We start from the raw sequence: 12,246 nt of genomic DNA, 5'->3' as shown, positions 1-12,246 counted from the left end.
CAGCATTATTAGAGTCTTTGCCATCATTCTGTCCCCAGGCAGGACACATTGGACTCTTCACTCATATCTGCTCTATGGCATTTCCAGTATAGGAGCTCTTCTTCTGCTGTGATGCACCTGTAGCTTTAAAGACGTGTTTCTAAGTAAATAGGAATTACAGTACCATAATACAGTTAAGATACAATCCAATACTATTTTCCTTACAAATAAAAGATCTCCTTTCAAAACACATTAGGGAATACTTTTCCTTGGCGTTAGAAAGCATGATGTGCACTGAATTGTGTTCTCCAAAACTGATGTGTTAAAGTCTTAGCCACCAATGTTCTATTTGTAGATGGGCCCTTGGAGACATAGTTAGGTTTACATGTGGTTGTGAATGTGGGAAGCCCTGAGATTAGCACCACAAACTCAAAAGGAGGGCCTCCAAAGAACAGCCCTCCTTCCCTTCCCTCTCCTCCCCTAATTTTCCTACTTAATCTCTCTGACTTGGAGAGAAGCTGGCTATTTTCAAGCCAGGAAGAGAGCAGTAGAACACAACTATGCTAGCACCCTCAAACCCATGTGCCTGCAGACCCGTGTAAAAGTATGTTTCTGTTTCCCAGGTTATCCTGTTTATGAAGGTAAAAATCCTAAGCAACCTCCAACTTGATTAGTGAAGTATGGTAAGAAGCTAACTGGCTAAGACAAAATGGGACACTCACCTACACACACACACACACACACACACACACACACACTGTCTTTATCAGTGAAGTATGGTGAGAAGCTAACTGGCTAAGACATAAAGGGACACTCATCCACACACACACACACACTGTCTTTATCTGTGAAGTATGGTGAGAAACTAACTGGCTAAGACACAATGAGACACTACCTACACACACACACACACACACACACACACTGTCTTTAAGAGACTGAATAAACTATTCTCACAAGTACTGCACAGCGACAGCCCCACCTCCATATTGACTTTGAATGTACCTACAACTGTCACTAATGGTGCTGCAGTGACAAGGAGATACAGGGAAAAAATAATCACCGAAGGCAGCAACAAGGCGAATAACAAAATGCCATGTGTAAATTGTCACTACAGTATGATGTGCAATGCAAGATGCCTAACTATGATGATCATTGACAGAATCTGCTTCGAAAACAAGGATCAAAACGGAGCATGTAACTGTATAATTGCCATCTCTTTATGCTGGAGTTAAAATGGAGAGGAGACTGCAGATACAAAAGTCAGGGAATACTGCAGCTCCAGAGAGCACAGCAGCCATTCAGCTCCTTCCTGCTCTTCATTATAGTGCACAGTCTTTTCCAAGGTGAAACCTAAGAAAGAACATAATTGTATATAGAGATGAGTATATGAGATACTCACCCAGGAAATAACAATGTTGTCAGCAAAAAAAAAAAAAAAATGCATCTCCCAGTTTACACCTTTAAATGCTGAGGAAGCAAAAAGCAGAATTGTTAGTGGAATGCCTTGATTGAAACCGTTTTCCAGATACTGTAGTGTAGCCGGGCGGTGGTGGCGCGCACCTTTAATCCCAGCACTCGGGAGGCAGAGGCAGGCGGATCTCTGTGAGTTCGAGGCCAGCCTGGTCTATAAGAGCTAGCTCCAGGACAGCAGAGGGCTGTTACACAGAGCAACCAGGTCTCAAAAAAATAAAATTTAATTTAAAAAATACTAAAGTGTAATCAGTACATTGCAACTGCACTGTAGGGTAATGGTACGAAATTAAAATGGAGTAGGTTGGCTAAAATTCCTTGTAATTTTTTTTCTGATCTTTTTTTCTTTAAGGCCTTTTAATTTCTACATTTAGCACACCGACTTTCTGGAATAATAACTGTGGTAATGCTTACTCTTGTCCATCTTGGCAGAGACATGTCCAGCAGGGATTTCCAGTAAGAGCCACAGCAGAACAGCACAGTTCATTAAGGCACTTTGAGCAGCAGGGGTAAGAAAACCCAGGCTAGCCAGAACTGAAGACAGAAAAACGAAATGGGGGCTGCATGAGACTTTAAATATTATGCCTCTAATGCATTATGTAAAACGAAAGACAAGGGAATGTTCTAAGAGAAGTACTTAAATCATATTGAAAGCAAACAATATTCAGTCATCTACTTCCCTGACCATTGAAGTGAAGATTTGATTTTCAGTTAAAGGTATGTGGAAGTTTGATAGTTGAATTAGTCTTTAATTTCACTAGGTCAAAGTCACACAGTTTCCCCTTCCCTATTCCAATAGTCATCCCAAGAATAGCAAGTTATTTTTCCCTTAAAAATTTCTTTTCTCGCCGGGCGGTGGTGGCGCAGGCCTTTAATCCCAGCACTCGGGAGGCAGAGGCAGGCGGATCTCTGTGAGTTCGAGGCCAGCCTGGTCTACAAGAGCTAGTTCCAGGACAGGCTCTAAAAAAGCTGCAGAGAAACCCTGTCTCGAAAAACCAAAAAAAAAAAAAAAGAAAGAAAAAAATTTCTTTTCTCAGCTGGGTGGTGGGGGCGCATGCCTTTAATCCCAGCACTCAGGAGGCAGAGGCAGGTGTACCTCTCTGAGTTCAAGGCCACCATGGGCTACAGAGTGAGTTCCAGGACAGCCAGAGATACACAGAGAAACCCTGCCTCTAAAAGCAAATGAAAAATTTCTTTTCTCTGTATTTTGTCAAAGTGAGGAATAAAAAATTCAAAGGAAGACAGTTTCGGGAGTGGGAAGTGCCTTTATACTGGACCTTTTAAAATGCCATTGACCTTCGAAACATCTAATAAGCCATTTTCCGCACAACTTTGTTTATAAAATTATTGCTCTGGCCATCAAGCAGTGACAAGCTCCATTCTGAGCTCACAAACTAAGACAGCACATGAATGCTCTTAGGTCATCTTTAGACTGCCTTCTAACAATGCAGTTCAAGAACTGGGCATGGTAGCACACACCTGGAGTCCCAGAATTTGCGAAGTGAGGGCAAGGGGATCAGGAGAACAAGTCCTTAGCTACACACAGAGATCTAGACCATTCAGTGCTACAGGATACCCTGTCTCAAAAATTTAAAAAAAGAGAGAAGCCTGGGGATTGTAGCTCAGTTAGTAGTGCACTTGCCTGGAAGGCTAAGCCCTGGGTTTGATTTCCAGAGCTCCACAAAATGGTTGCGGTGACATGTGTCTATTTGTAGTACCATCACTTGGGAGGAAGAGGAAGGAGGATTACAAGTTCAATTTCATCCTCAGCTACATGAAACCAACTAAGTAAATGCAAGGTTAAAAATGAAAATAAGAATGCCATCTTAATTGGACACTTAAAGATCTGCTCTTGTAGGCTGAGGCCATAGCTCAGTCTGTAAAGTGTTTACTTTGCAAGTACAAAGAACCAAGTTCGATACCAAGAACCTGTGCTAAAATATTTGGACATGAGCTAGAGATGATTCAGCAGTGAAGAGCACTGGTTGTCCTTCCAAAGGACCCAGGTTCAATTCCTAGCACCCACATGACAGCTCACACCTATCTATAACTCCATTTCCAGGGCTTCTAACACCCTCCCATATGTGTGTGTGTGTGTGTGTGTGTGTGTGTGTGTGTGTGTGTGTGTGTGTGTGTGTGCAGGCAGAACACCAATGAACATAAAATAAATATAAATTATCAAAAAAGGCTGGGCAGTGATGGTATGCACACCTTTAATCCCAGCAATGGGGAGGCAGAGGCAGGCAAATCTCTGTGAGTTTGAGGCCAGCCTGGTCTACAGAGAGAGTTCCAGGACAAGGTTACTCCAAGAAACCCTGTCTCAAAAACAAATTGGACATTGTGGTGCGTTTCTAATTCCAGCTCCAGGGAGGTAGACAGATGGCTCTCATGGGGTTGATTGGCTGCCCAGCTTACTTTAGTTGGCAAGTTCCAGGCCAGTGAAAAAACTTGTCTCAAAAAGAGGGAAAAAATAAACAGAAAAATCAAAATCCTGCTCTGAAGCCTGCCATAGTATTTCAAAATGTTAGCCTTTGTTTTAGGTGTCCACTAGTCCACTGAAAATACTCTACCCGTTCCAATTTTCAGCAATGCATCTCTCTACCTTATAAGGTAAGAAATATATGGTGTTTTTATTTTTTATTTGGTTTTGCTTTTTGTTTAAGACAGTGTCTCACTATGGAGCGTGCCTGTCCTAGAACTCACTTTGTAGATCAGGCTGTCCTTGAACTCACAGAGATCCACCTGTCTCTGCCTCCCAAGTGCTGGGATTAAAGGCGTGCGCTACTTTGCCTGACTTTGCCGAAGCTTTTAGGCAAATTATTTAGAACTTATGGGGGGAACATTCTCATACTCACATGCAGAATTTGAAAAGACAGAAATATAAGTACTAAAAACCATGAATTTTCTTAAAATTGAGGGTACATATTTCAAAATTATTTTGTACTTATAAATCAAAGTCTAACACATGTCAACAGTTCACTACAAATGTTTAGGTTATACCTGAATGTACTCACATAAAGAAAAAAAATGTCATTATGAAAACTCGCGTTCCTTGGCCGAGAAGGACCGACAGCAACATTCCATGTTCTGGGAGCTTGAATTCACTCCCATGAATTATTCTCCATCCAAATTGCCTCCAGTCATATACCTGCAAGTAAGAAATTCTGTAATAAACATGTTAGTTAATATGACAAGTTACATGAAAGGGAATTTTCCACTCAAGACAAGCTAACTGGAAAGCAATGGCTACGGATTGCTTCAGCAGGTTTCCGGATGCCCTCTGAGCCTGCTACATGAATAAATCACTCCCTTAAGTTATGTTTTCCATTAGTGTGGTGTGTTAATTATATAGAGCACACAGTTTGCTGTATTTTCATAAAGAAAGCAAAGTTATTTAACCTAAGGAACTCAACAGATTCATAGAAATTTAAAATTTGTCAATATGCAAACTTTTACAAGAACCAAGATAGTAAATATGGTATAACATAAATTATCCTACCCTGAAACATTGATAATTCTATCTCATCTTTCAATTTCTAACTCTAAATTAAGAGTTTCTTAAAATAATATTTTAAGTCATCAGAAATACCTATCAAATATAACCAGAGTTATTGCCAAACAACTCCTTATATCAACTTGTACTTTTAAACAAATTCATACAACGCTATGCTTTCTGACTGTATAATTCAGTGGTTCTCAGTCTGTGGGTTGCGATCCCTTCAGAGCCAAAGAGCTGTTTCGCAGGGACCATTGGAAAACACAGATATCTACAATATGATTCATAACAGTAGCAAAATTACAACTATGAGGTAGCAATAAAAATAACTTTATAGTTGGGGGTCTCCACAACAGGAGGACTTGTGTTAAAGGGTCACAGCAGAAATATGTATAGTCAAGGTACTACACTCTAAGTAGGAATTCAACAGCTGACAGCTAAGCAGAATATATATCACGTTGAATCAAAATGTGCAGTTCCACTTACAGAAAGTTTTACATGATTGTATTTGGCAATATCTTTACAGATACTCTTTAACATGAGGATAACCACCAGTCCACACAAGGAAAGTACAAAAAAAAAAGGAGTTTATGAGTCTAGAAAATTTTGGAAAGGAAAAAAAAAGTTACAGTTGGCAAGGTGGGGCAAGGTGGCTCAGCAGATGAACGTGCCTGCTACCAAGACTGAACCTGGATTTGATCCTGGGACCCATATGGTTGAAGATCTCTCTCTCTCTCTCTCTCTCTCTCTCTCTCTCTCTCTCTCTCTCTCTCTCTCTCTCTCTCTCACACACACACACACACTATACAAATAAATAACAGTAAATGCCTGTGGTGGTTTGAATGAGAACAGCCCCTGGAGGCACACATATTTGAATGCTTAATACTTAGTTGATGGATGGATTAGGAGGTGTGACCTTGTTAGAGGAGATATGCCACCGGGGGTGGGTTTTGAAATTTTCAAAGCCCTTGCTAGGTCCAGTCACTCCCTATCTGCCTCCGTCTTGCTGATAAGATGGAAGCTGTCCACTACTGACTAATCCAGCACCATACCTGTCTATCTACCATGATGGTCATGGACTAATCTCTGAAACTGTAAGCAAGTCCCCAATTAAATGCTTTTTTTAAGAATTGTAAAATGTATATTTATTGATTGATATAATTATTTGAACAAAGTATACAAAGGCTTTGTACTACATTCAATACAATACATATATATATAATATATATATATATATAATATAACAGGTACATATAAGTTTCTTTGGTCATGGTATATCTTCACAGCAAAAGAAAAGCAACTTTAGAAAAATGCAATAAAAAAGTTCAAAGAAGAATGTTAAATTTCTTTTTAAATTTTGATTTATTTGTTTTGTGGGTTTTTTTTTGAGAAGTTGCATTTTAAATTTATTTCACATACATGTAATGCAATTTTAGCATGTTCCCCATTACATTCTACTGCTTCCCTTCTGTTCTCACTGGTCACCCTTCTCTTCCTACCTAATTTCTCTTCTGCTTTTGTTTATTCATTCATTCATTCATTCATTCATTCATTCATTCGTGAATTTCATTATGGTTGCTTATATAATCCTGGGTAAAGGATAAGGAAACTTGGGAGTATGGTCTCCTTACCATTGGCTACACACTGAAGAAAATGTCTCTCCCTCCCCAGCAACCAGGGAAGGGCAGGATTTCATGAGCTACCCATATTTGCCTATGGCTCCTGTGTGTGTCTGGGGGAGGGGGGCACTGCTCATGAGCCCTTCCCTACCTATGACAGGATGTTGGCAGGCCCAGTCTTGTGAGGGACTTCTGACAGTAATCACAATTGATTTCAAATTGTTTGATTGAACACTAAATAGAAAATATGTGAGCTATAAAAGAAAGACATCCAAAATTATTACCCAATCTATCCATTTTCTAAGGATAAACTTAGACCACAGACTAAATTCATCCAGGACAGCCATATTTGTACACCCCTGTGGTTGTAACACTTAGGATGCTGAGACAGAGAATCATAAGTTTGAGGCCAGCCTGGGCATGTTCCTGAAGTGCTAGATGTATAAGCATGAGTTACCACACTTCACTTCAGAATTTTTTTTTTAAAAAAAGTCAGGCAATTAAGATACCTCAGTGGGTAAAGACACTTGCTGGGAAGCCTTAGGATCCAAATTAGATCCCCATAACCCACATACTGAAACAAAGAACTGAATCTCACAAATTGTCCACTGATACCCACACGCATGCATGATAAATGTTTTGTTTTTGTTTAAGAATTTTAATTGACGTGTTTTGATCAAGTCTCCCCCCTTCCCTGCCTTCCAGCTTCTCCCTATATCTCCAGAGCCCAGCACCTTTCCTTCCCAGCTTCAGGTGTTCCTTTTCTGTAATCCCACCGAGTCCTCTTGATGCTGCCTGTCTGTGTACCGACTAGAAGCATGGGCTGCCTCTCGGGTGCCACATCTCTAAAGCAAACTGACTCCGCCTCCCCCAGCAGCTGCCAAGTACCAACAGCTCCTAAACAAGAGGGAGAACTTCGTGAGTCTCTCCCTCGTCCCTGCTGGGATTTGGGCTGGCTCCATCTCTTGCAACAATTGTGGCAGAAATAATGAATAATTAAAAAATCTATGCCCAAGGAAAAATAAAGGTAAAATCAATATCACAAACTTAATTTTGGATCATGACACTGTGGGATAAAGTCCAGGAGTCACAGGCTTACTGACCTCTTAGTCAATCGACTAAGCCTTTTATACTTGAGAGTCAGAGCCAAAGCTCCAAGGATTCCCTATCTATTAACTATTACTGTTTATAAGACTAAACCTCTTTCTTTTAAATCCTAAAATCAAAACCAATGGCTTTTGCAATCTCGGCCAAACCTACACGATTAAAAACTTACTGGTTAATGAAAAGGCTGGAACTATTTTCCTGAGACACCAAAAGGAGTAACAGTAAAATACGTATGGCTCACAACAATTATTGTATATTTCAAAGTCAGAAAATAAAGTAACATGTATATGAATAGGTATTCCAATTGCCCCAATGCGCATGCACTGAAATGTCACACTGTCCCTGTAATCAATACAATTACTATGTGTAGATTTAAAATAAAATATATAAAGCCAGGAGCAGTGATGCAGGCCTATAATTCCAGTATGCAGGAAGGTTGAAACTTTCAAGACCAGCTTACCCTACAGAATGAGACACTATCTCAAAAGAATAAGATAGGTATGGATATGCATACTTGTAACCCCAGCCTCTGGGGGTAGAAGCAAGATTACAAGTTCAAGGACCGCCTAGTCTAAGAGATGCTGTCTTTGAAAAAATAGGAAATCTCCGTGTCTGTCTCTATCTCTGTGTGTCACTTTCTCTGTTTCTCTGCCGGCATCTCTCTCTATGTCTGTGCCTCAGTCTCTCTGTGTGTATCTCTGTCTCTGTCTCTCTGTGTGTGCGCGCACTCACGTGTGTGTTTAAAAATGAAAAATAATATAAATAATTCTTTTTCCCAAGGGAACTTCTGGGTATGATCAACATAGGGTGCTTTCTAAATGAAAGACTTCTCTAGAAATTTACTGTATGGTAGAGGAAGGGGAAGAACATGAATAAAGATAAGACCGTATTCATTTTCTCTCTCCCTCCGTCCCTTCCTCCTGTGACAGGGAGTATCTTGCTTTGTAATGTAGACTGACCTCAAAACCATGACCCAACTGCGTCCGTGCTAGGATCTCAGTGTGTGCAACCACACTCGGGTAAGAGGCTAGTCTCATTTTAAAGGCAGTGGGGAGATAAGAAGAATCAACACCTCACAAATATTCTAGCACAGTGTGACCCCTTTCCTGACTTCCAGTTTGCTTTTACAGCTTTCTCCTGGCCTCACTTGCTTTACTCTAGGAAATGGGAATGATGGAACAAATTCTAAATATGTACCTTCAGTTCTTCTCTGCAGGACCTCCTAAGCTGTTAGCTTTGCCTCCTCGCATTGCAACCCCAATCAATGTGCACTCAGTGTGTCCATTCTTCAGTTCCTAAAACTGAAACTGCCCCTTCCTGGCCAGCTTTTCAATTTTGTAGTTTGACCGTCTTGAAGGCTCCTGAAAAATCAAGATTTTTTTTACCGGGAAGATACTATAATGGAGGATTCATTTAAGCAGAAACCTTTCTGCTTCATTAACCGCTTAGAAACTGTACTGGTACTCGGGATAACAGGAACTAAAAGAAAATCTTGTCGCGTAAACAGACTCTCACTGCCAGACATTATTTTCATACAATCCTCCAGTTTTTATAACCTGCCAATTTGAAATCTGTTATTCTGTCAAGTTCGAACTGACCTGAAAACTTCTTCTCTACTGGCTAGATTTCATTGTGCCAGAAGTGCTAGGCAGGCTTCTAGCAAGGTCTCAAACATACCCATAGCCAACTCTGCATGCTCTACTCAATTGCCATGCCAGGCAAGATGTGCCCACGACTAAGACAGTGGCATGGAAGTTATTAGAGAAAGCAGTTGTTTGGGGATTAGATTTGAGGTCTGTTCTACAGGAAGGAATTTAAGCCTGGTACTAAACAGCTGGTCAAAAGCTCATGATGGCCACAGAGATCACAAGCCATGGAGGGCTGGGATTTAAATGTCATGCTGTTAAACAGCCTTCTAAATATTTCTGTTTATACCCATAGATTAGTGCTGCCCTCAGACACGACCATAGAACCTTCTGTCTCCAGTGGTCAGCAACTGATAGACTCATCACTAGTCAAAATGCTGAGAATAAGCATCTATTGAGTGGTCAGCCATAAATGGGATATTTATATCATCCCTTACCTGCAAGGGAGCACCACAGAAGAGAAATGGAAAAAATATAAGAGCCAAAAGATAGGGATAAGTGCTATGAAATACTTTCTTTGGGATATAACAAAGCCATTGTACCAAAAAAAAAAATCTCACTGTTCCAGGTCAAGTCAACAAGATCAGTCAGTCAGCATTCCAACAATCATCACGAATTGTGCTCAGTAGGTTATTAGCACAACAAAGAGAGTACAGAGGAACTATTGGGACATGTCAGAGTGGCTCTGATAGAAAAAGGGGAAGTTGGGAATGTGCATGATCACATCCTCTCTCTCTCTCTTTCTCTCTCTCTCTCTCTCTCTGTCTCAAGTTTTCATGGCATTCCTACCTTCCTCTCCCCAGTTACTTACATTTTCTTATTCTTGGGTTTTCTCAGACCATCTGAGTCCACAGACAAACAGACCCTCGCATTTTGTTTGCTATCTGTCTCACTCCCTCCTACCTATTTCTTACAAGGTGTCTGGTCTCTCCTCGTGCTTCTGTCCTCCACGTTCTGGGATTACTCGTGTGTGTCACTATGGCCAACTCTGGTTTTCATCCATTGCATAAAGCCTACTTCCTCAAACATGTTCTGCCAACCACCTCCCATGTCGTCTATGTGAAGACACAGAATCTATGAAATCACAGCTTCCTTTCTCTTCAGCATAAGCACTAATTAGTATATGTAAAATATATTTCTTTTCACCAGATATGTTAGGAGGTAGAAGAAGAGAATGAGAGGGAAACTATCCCAAAGGAAATGCCACTCAGTATCATCCCAGTGACAAAATACCTTAACTTAAAAATAAATATGCTACCCCTGGAGGGAAACTGGCAGGAGGAACCAAAGTTTAAAAACCATCCTGGGCTATACAACAACTTCAAGGCAAACCTGGGATACGTGAAACTGTCTCAAAACAATAATAGAAAAGGGATATTTATAGGAGGAGGATCCAACTAAGTAGTAGAGAACTTGTCTTGCATATACAAGATCCCAGGCTCAATCCCCTGTGCCCACCCTCACCTCAAAGATCTGAGAAAAATTCATCATTTATGCTTTCTATCCTGCAGCTACTTTGTCTTTCTTTTACGAAGTGCTTACCCAGTCCCCTGAACATTGATCTCAGTTGCGGTCTCTAAATCATAATCCCATTCAGAAGACCACTTGGTCACTTTTCTTTCCTAAAATGAAAACATAAAATCAAATGACTGAACTTTATCTGACCATTTGTGATTTATTACTCAGAAGCATATAGAAACTTATTCTGCATGGGCCTTTGCCCCTATACTTCCAGCTTCATGGAATCATGATAGCTACCATTATATCTTAAGCTTAATTTCACTCAGTAATGTTTGAACTCATTACAAAAAAAGAGGAGGCAAAAGCAGGTGGATCTCTGTGAGTTCAATGCCAGCATGGTATGCAGGGCACACAGAAATACTCTGTCTCAAAAACAAAAAGGAAAAGGTGAAAGAAAGACCTAGAAAGAAAATTGTTGCTGTCCAACAAAACAGCATCTTTCTGCTATTATTTTTTGTGTAGTCTCAAACCCATCAGACACTCCCTTTACCCTTTTATCCTGACATGGTTCCATTTCCATTGTAACTTCTTATGACGCTTGCAAAAGTACATAAAATTTGACATAATGAGTCCCTGTAATATTTGGAAATTTTAATCCCCACAACCAAAAGGCTCTTCAGGATAAGGATAGATGGTAGTGGTCTGCGCTGGCATTAGAAAGAGGAAAATGCACTGACAAGTGACATATCCAAGACAGAGCTGACTTTAAAAAGGTGGGAAGCACATATGGCAAAATTCTGCTCTCCAGCCCAGCAGGTGCTTGCTGCATGAGCAGGCAAAGTGAGTTTGATTCCCAGAGCCAAGGGACAGGGAACGGAGAGCATAGACTCCACAAAGCAGTCCCCTAACCTAAACACACACACCCACCCACCACGAACACATAATAATCATCTTTTACGTTTTCAAATCGCATTCCCTGCCCCCAGAAAGTTAGATACCTATATGGCAGATGCAAATATTGTTCTGGAAGGATAAATTAGGAAAAAACCAAAGGTTATGCTTTCAGAAAGGCAAATCAGGGATACAAGAATAAAGGTAGAGAATTTCCTTATATTTTCCAATAGACATCACCCGCAAATATTACAGCTGCTATTGATATTATTTACGTTAAAATAAAAGACAACTTCTTTTAGTATAACTCAACAACTTTGCTTCTTACAAATTCATGTTATCCATGGCTACATAGTTGAGTTCAAGGCAGCCCGCACTACATGACACCTCATCTCAAACACAAAAACAAAAACAAAATCTGGAGGAAAAAAATCAGCTAAGTGTTTAAACATCTTTTTGTACCAAACACTGCCATCTGCTGGAAATAATAGGTCATAACGTGAATTAGTCATCCCGAAAAAAATAACTATTTTAAAAATCTAAGGCACTTGAGAACAATGACAAATACAAAAAG

General features: G+C 40.3%; 1 pseudogene; it reads right to left on the bottom strand.

Moving 5' to 3' along the window:
• Positions 1-12,246, bottom strand: part of LOC119804474 — a 65,667-nt pseudogene that overhangs the window by 26,941 nt on the left and 26,480 nt on the right.

The sequence above is a fragment of the Arvicola amphibius genome, chromosome X, assembly GCF_903992535.2.
Source record: "Arvicola amphibius chromosome X, mArvAmp1.2, whole genome shotgun sequence".
NCBI classification, from domain to species: domain Eukaryota; kingdom Metazoa; phylum Chordata; class Mammalia; order Rodentia; family Cricetidae; genus Arvicola; species Arvicola amphibius.
This window is presented reverse-complemented; position numbering and strand designations above follow the sequence as displayed.